The sequence below is a fragment of the Cupressus sempervirens genome, chromosome 4 (assembly GCF_028749045.1).
Source record: "Cupressus sempervirens isolate cs-2001-9-10 chromosome 4, ASM2874904v1, whole genome shotgun sequence".
Lineage (NCBI taxonomy): Eukaryota > Viridiplantae > Streptophyta > Pinopsida > Cupressales > Cupressaceae > Cupressus > Cupressus sempervirens.
This window is the reverse complement of record NC_143121.1, coordinates 553,333,116-553,352,259: the sequence shown is the minus strand read 5'-3', so window position 1 is coordinate 553,352,259 and position 19,144 is coordinate 553,333,116.

Below are 19,144 nucleotides of genomic sequence, written 5' to 3'. Positions count from 1 at the left end.
ATATTAAATCAAAGAACTAATTAAGATAAATGCCATGTCCAACATACACATAAATATACTTTATATTTGATTAAATGATAAAACAAATCAAATCAACATTATCTTATTAGTCTAGCATAAAACTAGTTTTAAACATAACAAACTTATTGGTTAAAAACTTTATTCAATTTAAATCTAAATTTAAACAATTGCAAACAAACTACTCGATTAGTGCTATCTTAATAAAATGAGATAATAAATAACACAAAATATACTTGAAACTTTTAATATACTAGTTAAATTTGCTACTTAATTAAAAACTAATTTCTAGATTAATCTAAAATTTAACATTTCAAATTTAAACTACACTATATTTTAAACTAAGCTAACTTTAGTACTAAATTCTTAACATCCTAACACTAATAATAACAAAATTTAATAATCATTCCATAAATTAATTAATTTAAAACATATTAAAAAAAAATATAATTAAAAAAAGACAACAAAAGAACCCTTTTTAAATCACCACTTAATAATACTTAAGTACACTAATGCTAATACTAAACTGAATTAAACTAACATAAAATTAAACTAAGCTAACCTTAAATTCATAGCTAACTTAAAAGAAAACTTAAAAAATAACAACTACACTAACATACTAACTACCCTTCCCATATCCCTAACACCCGCTAACCTATCTACGCCACCCACCCCCCCGCCCCCCTCACTCTCCTAAGGCTAGCACCCAACAAGAGCATGTGGACAAAGGATATCCCAAAAAGGTGGCAGTAATGCATAGTGAAATAGGGTTTAATACCCTCTTAAACCATGCACTGCCCAAGAGTTACCACCAATATGGGCGCGTTGTTCTAGACTCAATGGGCATTGTCCAGGCCTACCATAGTACAAGCCTTGTCGATAATGTCTATACAGCCACGAAAATGCACTTCTTTACGAAGGACAGGACTTAGAATTTTTTTTTTGAAAAATTAGAGAAAGCAATGTAAAGCAAGTGCATTTTTGTGGCTGTGTAGCCATGGGCGAACCACATGGTCTCCAAAGGCTATGAAAATCCATGTAGAGTACAAGGGTGATGTCACCCAATAAGTGCATCTTGACTATGGTTACAAATAATTCAAAACCCCCCATAAAGAAGAGTTGTCGCCTGAGTAAGAAAAATTTATAATTAAAGTTTCCTCTTCAATTACTGCGCGCTAGATTCATGACAAGGAATGAGGGTAAAGGGGTTAGGTGGGGACTTAGGACAAGGGGGAGGGTAATAAAAGGTAAAAGTTTATTAAGTAAGGTTTAGGATATTTAGAAAAGAATTAATAAGTATTTTCTTTTTGTATTATTATTTTTTTAAATTAAGTTTAAGTTAAAGAATTATCAGAGAATATTCTCTGTTATCACTTGAGGACAATTAATATGTTTGCCCCTACAAAATCTAGAGAGTTTTTACTCTTTGGGGGCAAATTTTTTTTTTCTAAGTGTTAGAATTAGTAATGATAGAATTTTCCAAGGGGGATATATTTTTTTTAATTAATCTAATAGGACTTGTTACAACCTAGTTAAAACAAGAATTTGAATGATCCATTTTAACAACAATGCAAGATTGGTTTTAGTTTTCAATAATCACGAAAATGAATCTATGATCATAACATAATTTTCATCTCAACATATATGAAAATTGAATTTTGCATAATTGAACATCATCATTCTGTCTTATCTTGATATTCATTCCTATAACTAAAAGGAAATACGAAAACCTCAAAAGAACAATATCACTCAAACACTATTTTATTGACAACCTGATTCAAAGGCTCCACCAGGAAAGAACCAAGAAGAAAACCCGACGTCGTTGCCATTACAAAAAAGGTTTTAAATATAGTTTACACATGATTTCAATCCTAAAATTTCAACAATCAAATTAAATTTCCTTTATGGCCCTTAACAAGGGACCCATTTCATTTTCTATAATACATCACTAAGGTCGTGGAGGGAATGCAAACTGACCAGGTGACAAACAACCATAATAAGGAACAAAATCAAACATTCATTTCCATGCTAGTTTTTCACAATAGGATTCAACATTGAAACAAAACTAGAGAGAAGGTGGATTTTTCCAATAGGAAATGTCAGACACAACACCAAAATAGGTGCCCAATTAGGGCTATAAATCAATAACTTTCTTTCTTCCATTCTTACATGCCAAAACTCATACATGGTTTGTGCTGATAGGTAGGGGCCCATAACACCCCACCCTCTCTCCCTCTTCTCGTCCTGAGAAGAGACTCTACACTGTTGGAGTCCAACTGAATACCTTTTCAGAAATTGGCCACTTCTTCCCTATCCAAGGGTGAGTAATGCCAAAACACTCATACAAGAAAACTTCAAAATTCAAGCAAAACATGAAGCAAAAGCATTCAATAAAAACATGTTTTCAATCCTTCCCAAGCATATCCAACATACATACAAACATACCAATGAACAACACAATAACATAACCATGAACCAAGCATGAAACAACATGAGCAAGATGAACAACATGAACAAAGGAGATGAAGAGCTCCTACCTTCACAAAGAGGTTATCGTAAAATGAACAAATTGAGAAGAATTTTTCCTTCCTTTCCTTCAATCTTCTAAGACTTCTCTCTAAAAGTAGAGATTGGGTAACAACCAAAACTACTCAAAAAAAACCTCTAAATAAGATCCAAACTCAACCACCTAAAAAGGGCAATAACATCCTCCACTTGCCTAAAGATCTAGAGGTTTCTAACTCAACCAAGCCTAAGGTTAACCTCTAGGTGGAGTTGAGGTTATTCCACCCATGGTAACAACTTTCAATTTTCGCACTAAGGCAAAAATAGACTTTTTGAGTGACCATAAAAGTCAACAAAAGGGGCTAAGGGGGTGGAAAATGCCCCCAACCCATACCCATACCCCTTAGGTATTAAGATTTCATGATTTTTAAGCCTTAGAGATTAAATTGGGACCAAACAAATGCTAGGAATTTTTAGGACTATCTAACAACTCCAAAATGTAGATTAAGGACTAATCTGGATTAGGCGTAACTAAACTCGATTAAAAAATAGATTAGCGAAAAGGTCACTAACTTAGTCTGACTTAGGTCCATAGGTTACACAGTTAACCCTAACTAGCATGTTGGAATGCATATACAATTCATGAGTGTCAAGTGACACTATAAGAACACAGTACAAAATATTAACATTTACTAAATTAAAGAAAGATACATTCATACATCTCACAATACAATTAAAATACGAACAACAAGGTTTCCACGAAAGGCACATAGGGATCAATTTCGTTCCTCTGTCAGGTTTCACGAGTAAAATATCCTGCACACTCATTGCACACATCAGTAGCTCTAGAAAATCACATGCATATATGTATATACGTATCAAGAAAATCGCATAAATTAAAACATACATCATCCAATTAATCAAGGTTTCTCTCGTTCTACTCATATTCTCAATCGTTAAAATTTCATAATCAAATTGTTAATTTTGCATTCACTTACTTCATCAATATATATATATATATATATATATATATATATATATATATGTTCATAAATCATTAAATGACGAAATCAAATATCTTGAAGTAAAACATCACACAACATGAAATAACATAACATAATATGTTCAATGTATCCGATAGTGTCTTGACGTATCAAGTCATAAGTATCAAAATAATAAGGTATCAACTATGCTATGAAGGGTCGAGCTGAGACCTCACATATAAAATATATTATATTAATAATTATATTATAACATATATTAATTTAATAATATATCAATTATATATATTATTATAATACTTTATTAATATGGTATTGCTGCATTAAAATATATCTTATTCATCATTATTTCATTACATTATATTATTAATATTTCATTCATTATATTATAATTTGATTTTATTATATGATTATAATATAATATATTACTTATAAAATATTATTATTTTAATATCATTATTAATATTACTTTATATATAATAATTATATGCCAAAATGGGGATATCACAACGTCCATAAATTTTTAACCATTCGAAGGCATTTGAATAATGTCATCTTGACTTCTATTGTGTGAATGGCAATCTATAAATTGTGCCAAGATACTACGCCTGAATAATTTTTTAACATGTGGAATAATAGGGATCTAATGAAGAATGTTGTGAGACACCTTTTTTATCACTTGATCATCTCTATATCTGCCCCTATGGCATTCGAGGCATTCTTTTGCATTTCCATCTTCTTTATGATAGATAACATGATCTTCAAGACAAGCATCTATTGCTTGATACTCCATCCCAATATGTTTCATAGTGGCACATAATTCTCAATGCAAGTGAGGGAGAACATTTGATGGTGGTGATAAATAGTCACCTATCAATCTACAACAAAAATAATAAGTCATTAGTATAAAAAAATTTAATGGTACATATTTCACCTTTTATAGACTATAATGACATATTTGACAAACCTTAGCATATGTGACATTGTTATGTTGGATAAACCATTCATAACCTTCAAATTCACTAACAATAATACAATAGAAAGAAGAGTTGATTGGGATCTTTTTTAAAGGTTCATGTTTTCCTTCTCATGTAGAGCTATATCATGGATGGCCTCAATGTCATCCTCATCATAATCATCATCACCATTAGCAATAGTAACAACACTGGTACCAAATGTGTCATTGACCAATGTATTTGTACCATCATCTTCAAATGTGTTTTTTGGTGCATGATCATCATCCTCCATGGGATCATGATCTTCTCCTTCAATACTCACAACTCTATGTTCCTCCATATTCACACCTCAATGTTCCTCTAAGATGTGGTGGTCCATATCACGTACTACCCTAGGAAGATTGACCTATATAAAAATGATGATAACCAAGCCCTCATTTTGTGGTTCATATGTATATTAATTGCAGAAAAAAATATAACAAGCAGGTTACCAATGGATGATAATCAAATCCCCCCTTCAATTTGACCATTTTCCCTACAATGTCTCTTTGTTGTTTTGATTTTGATTCTTCTTGTCTTTAAGCCATTACAACTTTTGTAAGGACAATAAAATTTGTGATTGCCTTCTCTTTGAAAGTTAGACAATAATCTAGCGATTGTTTCCCTATTTTGATCAAATTCCCTTGTATTATCAAACATGATCCTTCTTGACAAGAATAACTTATTCTTATACCCTTATTGAGTTGGTTGTATTTAATGTTTATATCTACACATATGGTTTTGAAAGAAAAATTTGGTGTAATTAATGTGTATATCTACAAAAATATTGGACATGTACTTAATGTTTATATCTACACATATGGTTTTGAAAGAAAAATTTTGTGTAATTAATGTGTATATTTGCAAAAATATTGGACATATTGTACTTAATATTTATATCTGCACATATGGTTTTGAACAAAAAAATTGGTGTAATTAATGTGTATATCTACAAAAATATTGGAAATGTTGTACTTAATGTTTATATCTGCACATATGGTTTTGAAAGAATAATTTGGTGTAATTAATGTGTATATCTTCAAAAATATTGGACATGTTGTACTTAATGTTTATATCTACATAAAAATTTGTTGTAATGAATATGTATATCAACAAAAATATTGAACATGTTGTACTTAATGTTTATATCTGCACATATGATTTTGAAAGAAAAAATTGGTATAATTAATGTGCATATCTACAAAAATATTGGACATGTTGTACTTAATGATTAAATCTACACATATGGTTTTGAAAGAAAAATACAGTGTAATTAATGTGTATATCTACAAAAATATTGTACATGTTGTATTTAATGTTTATATCTGCACATATTGTTTTGAAAGAAAAATTTGGTCACCTCACTCAAATTCACCATTATTCCTTTTCAACATCCCACCTTTACATTTCATCCCTATTCATCATATTTCTCCCCCAATGATTGACCCATCTCACCCCTATAAATATGCTCCATTTATATCTCCATCTATTGCATCAACACAACTCCCATTTCATATCGATTACTTATTTGGACTATCTTTCTCCCATTGATAAATTTTGATAGTGGCAGAAAACTAATTATCTTAGTTGTTGATGAGAAACAATTATTGTCTAGCTTAGGGACATAATGAGAAGATATGGGTACAATGAAGGAAATGTCATAATTTGTGTTTCATTTATGCCTCTTCATTTTGATTTTGTTCAAGGGAAGCCTGTCAATGCTAATAGATAATAACAATGCATTTTCTAAGAGTTTACAATTGTTCAACAAAATTAATATTTTACAAGAACATGCATGTGAAGAAATGTTAGCTCAGAAGTAAGAACATAGTGTTGAAACAATATAGAAAGTGCTTGACATGAGAAGTCCATAAGTGAGGGTGTTGACCAATCTTAAAAACTTGAATGTTGAAATGAAACCTATTGATGATAAAAAAACCTACATCAGAGCTACAACATAATATTAAGTTGATTATAGATATAGTAGAGGCAGATATTCAAAAGTTTGATCAAAATTTAAGGCACAAGAGAGAGAGTCTATGGCAATATACCAGAAGAAGGAGTGGCTTTAGAAACATATTGTACGGTTGAAACAACTTGACAAGATAGAGGATATTATGGGAGTACTAGATAGAATCTAGAAAAGTGTTGTAGTAGGTACTATGACATTGGCTTTGAGAATTTAAAGTTCAAATATCAAGAGGACTACAAGTTGTACAATTTGTCATGGATTGCATATAAGAGGGTTTCAAGGTTGGGAACCACTTCAACATCATTTTCCTTATTTATAGGTAATGCCATTATAGCAGAGGCTTCTACAAGGGAATGCGCCTCATGATTATGGCATTTACACAAAAGCAAAACTTACTTCAACTCCTTACACTCAACTCTTCAGTGAAGTTATTCTTCAAGTAGTGAGAATAGCTACTACAAATTCATGGGAGCCAAGGGACCCAAAACATATGCTACATTTTTTGGACACATGGGAGAAGTTACTATCAGCTTCAGTACTTCATAACATTTTGTATCATATAGTGATGCCTAAGTTAACAACAACAATAGATACCTGGGATTCTCTCAAGGAGACAATGCTAATAGATGCATAGTTACATCCTTGGCTTCCATTTTTGGGCCAGCATATGGAGCCTTTATATCCAACCATTCATTAAAAGTTGGGGAATGTGCTTCATGCCTGACATGCAAGTGATGCATCTATATATGCAATTTTATCACATTGGAAAACTATATTTGATCCTGCTAGTTGGGAACAATTGATTGTTCATTTTATTATACCTAATCTGATGATAGTTCTACAAGAATTTCTAATCAACCCAGCTGATCAGCAACTAGAACAATTTAACTAGATTATTGCTTGTTTATTTCTAAAAATATCTTGCTATGATATGTTTTTGTAAAATTTCTTGAGAACTCTACCCATTTTTCTTGGATTGCTTTATTTTTGTGCAGGATGTTGAGGTAAGTCACTTAGCATGAGTTGAGTGAGCTTTATTGTTTTATTATTTGGATTCTCAAATATGTATGCAGATGGATCAATTTTTCTATTGTGCTAAAATGTAATAAACACCTTAAAAAAATCTCTTTCTATATATATAAAGAGATACATGTTTAGAAGGAAAAGAAAATAACATTTACATAGGTACCTCTTCTCCCCTTGAATAAAATCATAGAGCAAGGGCACAAAGATCACAAGGGCATGACATGGTAACAGAATTGTAGCAAGGGCATGAAGATCACAAGGGAATGACAATGAAATGTAGAGATCACAAGTGCACAAAAATGAAATGCAATGATCACAAGGGTATGACAATGAAATCCTAGATCTCCACTAATCTCCACTCATGTTTAGAGCTCTCCATGCTCATTCAGAGCTCTCCATCCTCTTTCGACTGCAACTCTCCAAAATTGATCAAAACAAATGGGGAATGATATATTAATGTTGTGTTTTTTTGTTTTTGTTTATAATCATGCCACTATCATAATTATGACACCAATGTCAGTATTGTGACAACGTTAGTGACATTTGAAAAAAAAAATTACCTACAAATTACACTGTTGTCACAAATTGCCATCAGAATTTGACACCAAATGTTGTAGTGGGATTAGCACCCTTGAAATACTTTTGAGTGATTATACAAGCCCAAAGTTGATTTTTTCCAGAGCACCAACACCACTAATGTTTAGCAGCCAAAGCTTGGCTACTTAAGTTAAAATGATGCAACCCAAGATCACACTCCTTCTTAGGCAATAAAACAATCTCCCACCAATTTAAATCTACTTAGAATTATACAAATTACCACTCCATAGAAGCTTTTGATAAAGAGCATCAAAATACTTAAGAAATTAGTAGCCCAAACCATGCTCCTATAATAGGAAGAGCTTGACTAAAAAATTGAATAACTAGAAATATTATTTGGTTGATGCAAGATTGCCCAAAAATCCAAGATGCTCCCGCATCATAGAGACAAGGAGACTATTTGACAAAATGAAGAAGGCATACTAAGCCAAAAGGAGATACAATGTGAATCTAGTTTCCTATAGTTGAGCATGAAAGTATATAGATATGTGCAAGTAACATTGAATCATGTTGATAGTACCCAACTATTGAACCAAAATCTATGGTTTCATTAAATGTGTGGTTTCTATTAAGATTTGAACCATCATTGAATATGCCCTTCTCATGGCCTTATATTGTTCCATTGAGCCTCAATATGATTTCAAAAGGAAAGCTCAAGGTCGGATGTTTGTGAGGGATGTAAACAATTTTTTGACATAATGCCAATGTATCATGATGATTGACATTTCAAGAAGGGACATGAAGATGGTGATCGCAATACCTTGATTTGGAAACACATTGGTAGAATGTTTTCAATGAACTTTATCAGTGAAGTTGTTGACCCACCAAAAGGTACACTATGTTACATTGAATGGAGATGAATCCAAATAGGATCGTGTAACAAGTTCATAAATGAAATATGTAAGGAAAATTTTCAGTCATGATTAAGGCATCAAGCCCAAAAAACCAAAGCATGGTAGATGGTCTTCTTCAATACCATACTTTACTAAATGGTTTCATATAACAATAATTCTATTGCATGCATAATTCAAAGGAATGTAAAATGATGGTAAATAACCTTATTTGTGATTTCTAATAGCCATGAATAATCTCCCAATCTGACTGTACATAGGATCAAATTATCAAACTTGGGATTCCATTGAATCAATGTTAGCTATTGATTCAAGTATAATATATATATTCTCCCTTGGAAAATGAAGACCAAAGGATGTATGATTCAGAATCTGAATGATGTCTCTATCATCATATACGATGCAAAGGAGAAGACATGGTTAGAAAATAAGCAAAGCATTTTTGAGGATTATGAGTTCAAAGCGGGTATTAGGATCTTGAAATTAACTAGCTTTGTGATAACAATGGTAAGTAATGAAAACATGGTGGGTCTCACTCATCATAATAGATTAGTTATACCACTATGACATCTTTTTGACATAATGATTATGGCATTAATCGATGGGAATAGGTAATTTTGTTGTGACTATCCTTTTTGAAAATTTCTAAAAGTGTTTCAAAATCCACTCTGACTTTTTTCCACCCATCCTGATACCAAGCCTTTTTGGGTATCTGATTGGTAATCAGGTATCTAATTTCATATCAAATACTAGATATTGTATCAGGTATCTAATATAAAATTTGATATCTGAAACCTATAACATAGATTTTTTTATTAAGAAAAAAAAAAACTAAGAACTCTTTTTACATTGCATTTTTTTTTTGTTTCAGTGTTGACCTCCATTCACGTATCGGATTTCGAAATGGGTATCAAATAAGGGAAAATTTTTTTTGGTTTTGTTTTTATGTTTTGAATGAATAGATTTATAAATTAGTTATTTTAAATTGAATTTGTTAAAAATTAAGTTTTTAATAGAAATTGTTGAAATTTATGTTGTTTTTAATAGAAATTATGTTTTGTAAATTAATAGGTATAGCTGACCCAAATGATGATACTAAGGTAGGAAATAATGGTCCTTGTAACCCTCCACCAAATGATCTAGAACCTCCTCAAAACCATCCACCAAATTGTCCCCTACCCCCTTAAGACCCTCCTCAAATTGAAGATTTGATATTTGAAAATCTTTCCAAACTGAGGGTTTTGCAAACCACATATGACACTATGCCTACATTGGCTTCCATGTTATTCATGTAAAATGCCATAGTGGATAATATTAAAACACTTACCAATGGAAAAAAATGCTTCTCTTTGTTGGTGTGACCAAATGCATGCCATGTTTGATGATGGGTTGGACTATGATGAGGTTACGGCCCTAAATATAACTAAAGATGATATAGTTACCCTTTTTGTGGACCCAAGAACCGGTAAACAAGTAGAACACACAAAGCCCAAACTATCAATTAAATGGTGCACAAATGAGGCTATGCATGCAAACTTTTGGGATCAGTGGTGGATGGTTTATGACATCCTTCCACAAAACAATTTAGAGGTGCCCTTTTATTTGATTAGATAATTGTATGCCAAATTTGTGTTCCATCTCAAGGTGAACTATTGGAGCATGAGGCCCAATATGGGTGTAGGAGGAGGAGCTTCCTAGGATAGACCCTTTTCCCAACAGAAGAAAGCTAGCACTTTTGTCCCCCCTACTGATGTCTCCCCTCCTCCAGTATAGCATCCTGATATCATTGGAGAGGCTAGCTCTCAGACTATTAGAACCATCCATAGATTAAGTAGCCTATTGATATTCTAGGCTAGATTAGTGTTGCCTCCCCATGTTGATGATGTTGGCATGAGTTCATCATCAATGAGGTCATCACATGTTTGTGTTCCCCATACTTGCATACATGCAAGAACATTTGTCTAGGTCCCATAGGTGATCTTTTTGAGTATTAGTTTGTATTTGAGGAGGATACACCAGATGTGCATATAGAGGCCACACAACCTGATGTGAGAGAGGAGGGGCATGCAGAGGCATGGAATCCTTCTATGTTGGTACATGTATACATTTTTTTGTTACAACATATGCAATCTAAAGTTTATTTTTATAATAGAGTAAATTTAATTTTTAACACATATTGACTTATGCATGTATGTGATCTTCATTCATGTTTAGTTGATGACTGAGGAGGAGCTCAAAAAGGTTGATAATGTCACGCTCTCAACTATTTCATTTAGCCTTGAGACATCTACAATATATTATGTTTTTTTCTCATTATTTTTTCTATTTGATATTGGAGCATATATGGTTTCTAATCTTTCTTTTCTCTTGCCAGTATCACCTATTAGTGGGGGGCAAAGTGTGGGGAATGTCGTACAACTCATTGACAAGGGAAAGGTAATTAGGTGCTTTTAAAGTGATTAAATATTGATACATTCTTGTAATTTTTTTGTGGTAATGAAATTTAATTACATTCTTTATTATATAGTGTGTGTGCCTACTGGTGATGAGTCTAGGCAGATTCCATGTCATAGACCCTCTAGCATTTCCATTCATAGTGAGAGGCCCATCGTATGTATAAGTATCATTTATTTTTTATTTTCTATATTTTCATAAATAAATTCAAAACTAATCTATGTGATATTAACAACTAGTATTTTGTATCTCATATAAAACACATAGTGCACAAGAGGTTGGACACCAGATTTTTGTATCTTTGCTGATGCAGCCATTATATCTAGAGGAGGAGTTGACACAAGTAAGTTGTAGTTTGAATTCTTGATTATATGTTATAAATTTAGCATGCTATGAATTATAATGCTATAGTTTAAGTTGTATATTTATTTGACAAACATACTTGAACATACATTGACCACAATCAATGAGGTTCAAGCATTGCTGAGGACATGTGAAAGGACTCCTGACTGGCGTAGGAGGTTGATGAGAGAGGTATTTATGATGAAAGTTTAATACTGTAAATCTTCATTTTAAAAAAATCATTATTCATTTGATTAATTCAATGTTAGATACATACAATCAAATAAATTTAGTAGTCTAACTTTGGGTTTTCCTTTTTTGTTTATGTAGGAGGCATCTGATCCACCTAGTGCAACAAAGAGGTTGCATTTTGATCATCCACCAATAGCATAGGATAGTATAGTTGCCATAGGATGCATCATGAGACATTTTGTGATGGCATATGCCACATTGTATACAAAAACATTGATATTATACACATTCTGATGGCATGATCAGCCACATTTTGTATATGGATCTATGTATTTTGATATATATTTGTGTAACTTGTTTATGGATACATAAAATTATATATATATATATATATATATTTGTCATTTATGTGCACAATAATATACATATTAATTTAGTATAATATTGTTCAATTTATCATGGATCATGTGTATTGTTCATGTTTATGGAATATCATTCATTTTGATCATGTTTGTTATATTCAATTCAAATGCAATAATTTGTGAATAACATTTTAACAACCTTTATAATCAAATTTTGATGCAATGTTTAATTTGAAATAATATCTACAATCCCTTAAGATGTCACTATGGTTCACCTACCCAAATGCACTTAGAGCACCTTGGAAATAAGATAGGTTATTGTAGGCCTTAACATGACCATATTATAGCATTCAAAATTTCATTGATAACCCCCATGAGCTTTGAGTTGTGACCCTTGGAAGATTGACCTCAAAACACACTTAGAGCACCTTGGAGACTCCTTGGTACTAGGTGGCTACAAATGATGGAGGCTCTTTGTAGCTAGAACGAGAGTTTTACTAGGCTTCATCTACCCATCCAAAGCTAATGGCACTGATGATTCAATGCCAAGATTAGCAGTTTCAAAGTTACACTATGATGCACCTATGAACTGAGGCACACTGCAAGTTTTGGCATTGAGCAAGATTGTTGTGTTGAATCCAAATGTAATATGATCTCTCAAAAATGAGATATATTATTTTAGGCCTTGGCATGACTATCTTGTATAATTTGACATTTCATTGCTATCCCTCATGAGCTATGAGTTATGACCCTCGAAAGATCAACCTCAAAATGCACTTAGAGAACCTTGGAGACTCTTTGGTATAGGGTGGCTATGAATGATGGAGGCTCTTCATGGCTGGAACAAGGGTGTCACTAGGGTTCACCCACCATCTAAAGCTAATGGTACTGACAATTTGTTGCCAAGATCAGCAGTTTCAAAGTTATGTTGTGATGCACCTATGAACTGAGGCACACTATGATTTTTGACATCAAACAAGACCACTGTGCCAAATCCAAAAAAAATGAGATAGGTTATTTTAGGCCTCATCATGACCATTCTGTAACATTTAACATTTTATCAATAGCCCTCATGAGCTTCGAGTTATGACCCTCAGAAGATTAACCTTGAAACACAATTAGAGCACCTTGGAGACTCTTCAGTATGGGATGGTCGTGAACGATGGAGGCTCTCCATGGCTAGAACAAAGGTACCCACCCATTTAGAGCTAATGATAGATTTGAAGCCAAAATTAGTGGTTTCAAAGTTATGATGTGATGCACCTATGAACTGAGGCATACTGTGAGTTTTAGCATCGAGCAAGATCATTGTGTTGAATCAAAAAGGAATGTGATCTCTCAAAAATGAGATAGATTATTTTAGGCCTTGGCATGACCATCCTATATCATTTGACATTTCATTTATATCCCTCACAATCTCCGAGTTACAACCCTCAGAAGATTGACATCAAAATGCACTTAGAGCACCTTAGAGACTCTTCAATACAGGGTGGCCATGAACAATGGAGGCTCTTCATGGCTAGAAAAAGGGTTTCACTAGGGTTCACCCACCCATCCAAAGCTAATGGTGCTAATTATTTTATTCCAAGATTAGTGGTTTCAAAGTTATGTTGTGATGCACCTATGAACTAAGGCACACTGCGAGTTTTGGCATCGAGCAAGATTGTTGTGTTGAATCCAAACGGAATGTGATCTCTAAAAAGTGAGATAGGTTATTTTAGGCCTTGGCATGACTATCCTATATTATTTACAATTTTATCAATAGCCCTCACGAGCTTTGAGTTATGACCCTCTAAAGATCAACCTCAAAACACACTTAGAGCACCTTGGAGACTCTTTAGTATGTAGTAGCCACAAATAATGGAGGCTCTTCATAGCTAGAATAAGGGTGTTACTAGGGTTAATATTAAGTGAAAATATTATTTTTTACCTCTCTCAAGTTTTTGACATCGGGCACAATGCAAGTTTGGTGTTAGTGTATATTAAAATCATCATTTTTTAGGTCCCTCCACATAAATTGCATTAAGTAAAATCATCTTTTTTTCTTACATTAAATAAACAAGTTTATATTTAAAATATATCAAGTGTTTCATCATTACTACATCAATACACAACTATCAAAAATCATAGTGTCAAAAGTAGTAGTATCAAAAATTGTAGTGTCAAGAATTGTAGTGTCAAAAAAAGTAGTGTCAAAAATCATAGTATCAAAAATAGAATAGTTTTTTCTTCATTCTACTCCTTATTTAGTTTTTTATCTTCATGCATGGCTACTCTTCATGATGTACCTACATTTCAATATCATAAAAAATATTAGTAACTTATTGTATTAAAAAAGATAATCATCGGTTCACTGAATCATTATGAACAAAATAACATAAGAAAAATATATACCTAGTCAAGTGTTCTAGTAGGGTCCTCTCTTTATTTTAGGGTCTCCAATAGGGCTTCATGATCAACATTAGTAATAGTAATCCTTTTGTTTACTTTTGGTCTTCCTTGATGCTTCAACAACTTCACATTTGTTGATATAGTAAGATGTGAATATATGAGATTTGTTTTGTGGTTCTAATAGTCTTCAAATGTAGGAATTATGTTCCTTCTAAGCATGTATGTCCATAGCCATGTTCCAACAACAACCATTGAACTGATAGGATATGTGAATCCATCATCATATGTGATCGGTTATGCAAGCTTTTTTTCACCTCTTACACAATGTGCTAACCAATAATTTGATTTCTCATCATTCCCCTATGGTGCAACCAATGCAAAGACATGCCCTAGTTGAAGAAGATCTAATAGATGGTTATGATCAAGTGAAATTTTCATGTCATCATTTTTGATAGAGAGTATGTTAGACAATGGAGTAAGATAATGTGGAGCCCATGTGTCCACCCACTCACTGGACTCACAGTGATCCCAATCACACTAAAAACAACTAGGACAAAAGCAAGCTAGCTGTCATGTCCAAATGGTCCATGTACTAGAATCAGAGCTCCAAAATGAATGCATTTTTAATGAGTCTCTCACTATAGCACAATCTAATCTATCACCTATGGACCCTTCCTTAACCAACCAAAGGAACCTATGTACTACTGAATCAAGAGTGCCCCCCTATGATAATGTTGAACTACACTAATCAACAATGTTGGGAGCATCAAGAAACTCTACTCCTAAAAACTTCAATTGCTCCTTAACTATAGCTCTCTTCACACATGCCCCTACTCCATCATGTTCCCCTTTCCCATGGCCAAACTCAAAAAAACTCAAAATATGAGGCACTCTCCTCTCTATGTGCATCCTACACAACCAATAAAACATATGAGCATTCTTGAATTGACCTATGCAATTATTTGACCAAATGATATCTCTATCCATAGCAATGTCATGCTCTTATAAGAAATCAAAATAATTCTTGAAACAATGTTGCACAAACTCGTGAGTGTAAGATCTATCATCACTCACATAAAAATGGTACTCTAATAATCTTCCAATTATCTTCTGCACTATCAGGGGCTTGTCTATATGTTATGTGGACAAAAATAGCAATCTAAATGGAATTGTAATACCAAGATTATGTTTCATTTTGAGGTTGCAATTTGTACTTCTCAGAAAAGTCAACAACTAATATAATAGTGCCAATGGGAAAAGTCTCTTTACATATTCTAAATTGTTGATCCAACTACTAAGACCTGTGACTATGTCTTGCATACTTGTAGAAAAGATTTGTATTGAAATCTAAAATAAAACTAGCCAGACTAATTTCTTTTGCAACCAATTCACATCTAGAGCCCTCACCCCCACTCTTCAATGTGTATTTCACTATTTCATATACCATTTTTTTTACTATTGTCTTCCCAAGATCTTGTTTGCATCCCTCATGGAAATGTGTCAAACTTGGATAAGTCACCACATTTTGAATACTTCTCATTTAAGCAAGCATTACTATAAAAGAAACAACCATCAAGTCTACGACATAAAAATTGATCTAGCAAGTCTCTTGATGATTTTGGAAGCCCACTAGCACTAAAATTCTCCAACATTGAGCGTAATAGTTCATGGTGCATAGTAAACTCAACATGATATTTGCAACAACATGTTTTGAATTTTAAGTGGCACACAGTAGAATGGCTTCAAAGATTCAAAAGCCCTTTGTGATATATGCAATCTTGGATGACTCTCTCTAAATTCTTTGAACAACATAGTCTGACTTACCTCCAAATAATGTTTAGAATGTGGCATGTGGTCTTTGATGCCAATTGTCAACTTTAACACATCTTTAGCATTGGGTGATACTCTTGAGCTAGAGTGCCAAAACTGTATAATTTATTTCTTCACATCATTAGATAACTTCTTATCAAAACGTAAAAGTCTCCCACCAAAAGCCCTTGTTTCATTTTGAAGAGGATCATCAATTCTCTCCCATCTACTAAGTGCTCTTCTCATATTTGTATGATTTAGGTTCAAGTAAATATAAGTTTGTCTCATATATCTACCCTTTATCAAATGATGACTTACCAAAGAGGTTGTAATAACCCTTCAAGCAGCACTCTTATCCTTCTCCCTGCTATTTTTTCCTATGCTATTGAGAGCACTGAAAAGATTCTTCACAATAATGGCATTTCTTTCAAATTTTTTATTAACATGAATCTTCAATTTGGAAAGCATAGGTCTCATATTTTCCATCTTTAATAACAGCATAAAAAGTTGACATTGCTCCACCACTATCTTCTTCTAGAAAAACATCTTATATAGTCTTGAAGCCCATAATCGAATGGTTCCTTGTGATTTTTTCCCTGCCAAATTGGTAATAATCATTTCATTAATTTCAATTATCCATTTTGGTGTTCTAAAACCTTCATGTTGATTATAATTAGGAGATATGTAACATTCTTGTGTATTGTCATTTTTGACATGGTCAATCATGCAATTTACATTATGAACTAGTGAAATTTCATTCTCTAAATTTTCAATCCTGATATTATCATTATCAATTGGTACATTTTCATTCCCAACTATACATATTCATTATTTGACTCTATGATTTCACTTTTGATCAATACATTGTCAAGTTGACTCACATTTAATATACCTTGTCTCTTCTTTTGGTGATTTACCTTGTCCCTTTCCCTAGATATGCTACAATGTCTTCATTCTATACTTTCCTTTTTTATTTAGCCTTTTGATGAATACTACTCCCCTTTCAGAAAACAATATCAAACACCTAATCATACATTATAGAACCTTTTTTGATCATATAGGCCCCAAGAAATCATTTTTCTCTAAATCCATGAAAATGGTCCCCCAAATATGTGATTGTCGGGTCTGCAATGACAAAGAATACTTTGGAAAAAATATGCCAATATTTTGGGTACCAATCTCATATTGGGTACCCGAAATGGATGCCTAAATTTTCGAGGGAAGCCAAAATTTGGAAAGTGTGGGCAATGTGAACAAATTTGTACAAATGTTATTATTGTTATTATGATTATTATTATTAATATTATTATTATTATGATTTTTACTATTATTATTAAATATAATAAACTAATATATATTATCATTGTTATTATTAATAATAATATTATTATTATGATGACTTATAAATATAATATATTAATATATATGATTATTATTATTATATTTAATAGGATATTATTATATTTGGTTGTTTCGAATGCATCAAAAGGGGTCATAAGTTAACCTATGATCCCTTTTGATGCATTTCATGACAAAATATATCCCTAAGGGCCCTAGGACCCCTAGGGACTTATCTAGTTGGTTTGAATGTGTCAAAAGGGGTCATATGATAACCTATGACCCCTTTCGATGCACTTCATGACAACATATGTCTCTAGGGGCCCTAGGATCCCTAGGGACCTATTTTTTTAGTTTGACTGTATACATTTCATGACAACATATGTCCCTAGGGGCGCTAGGACCCCTAGAAACCCATTTGGTTGGTTTGAATGCATCAAAAGGGGTCATACATTAACCTATGACTCCTTTTGATGCATTTCATGACAACATATGTCCCTAGGGGCCCTAGGACCCCTAGGGACCAATTTGGTTGTTTTGAAAGGATCGAAAGGGATCATAGGATAACTTGTGACCCCTTTCAACATGATTTATAACAACATATGTCTCTAGGGGCCCTATCTGGTTGGTTCGAATGCATATTAACCCCTTTTGATGCATTTAAACCAACCAAATAGGTCCCTTGAGGCCCTAGGGCCCCTGGGGACATATGTTGTCATGAAATACATCGAAATGGATCATAGGATAACCTATGACCCCTATCAATGCATTTGAAACAACCAAATAGGTCCCTATGGGTCCTAGGGCCCCTAGGGACGTATGTTGTCATGAAATGCATCCAAAGGGGTCATCCAATGTATTTCATGACAAGATATGTCCCCAGGGGCCCCTAGGGACCCATTTGGTTGGTTCAAATGCATTGAAACCTATGACCCCTTTCGATGCATTTCATGGCAATATATGTCCCTAGGGGTCCTAGGACCCCTAGTGACCCATATGATTGGTTTGAATGCATCAAAAGGGGTCACAAGTTAACCTATGATTACTTTCGATGCATTTCATGACAACATATGTCCCTAGGGGCCTTACGACCCCTAGGTACCCATATGGTTGGTTCAAATGAGTCAGAAGGGGTCATAAGCTAACCTATGATTCCTTTCGATGCATTTCATGAAAAGATATGTCCCTAGGGGCCCTAGGACCCCTAGGGACCCATTTGGTTGGTTTGAATGCATTGAAAGGGGTTATAGGTTATCCTATGATGTCTTTTGACATATTTCATGACAACATA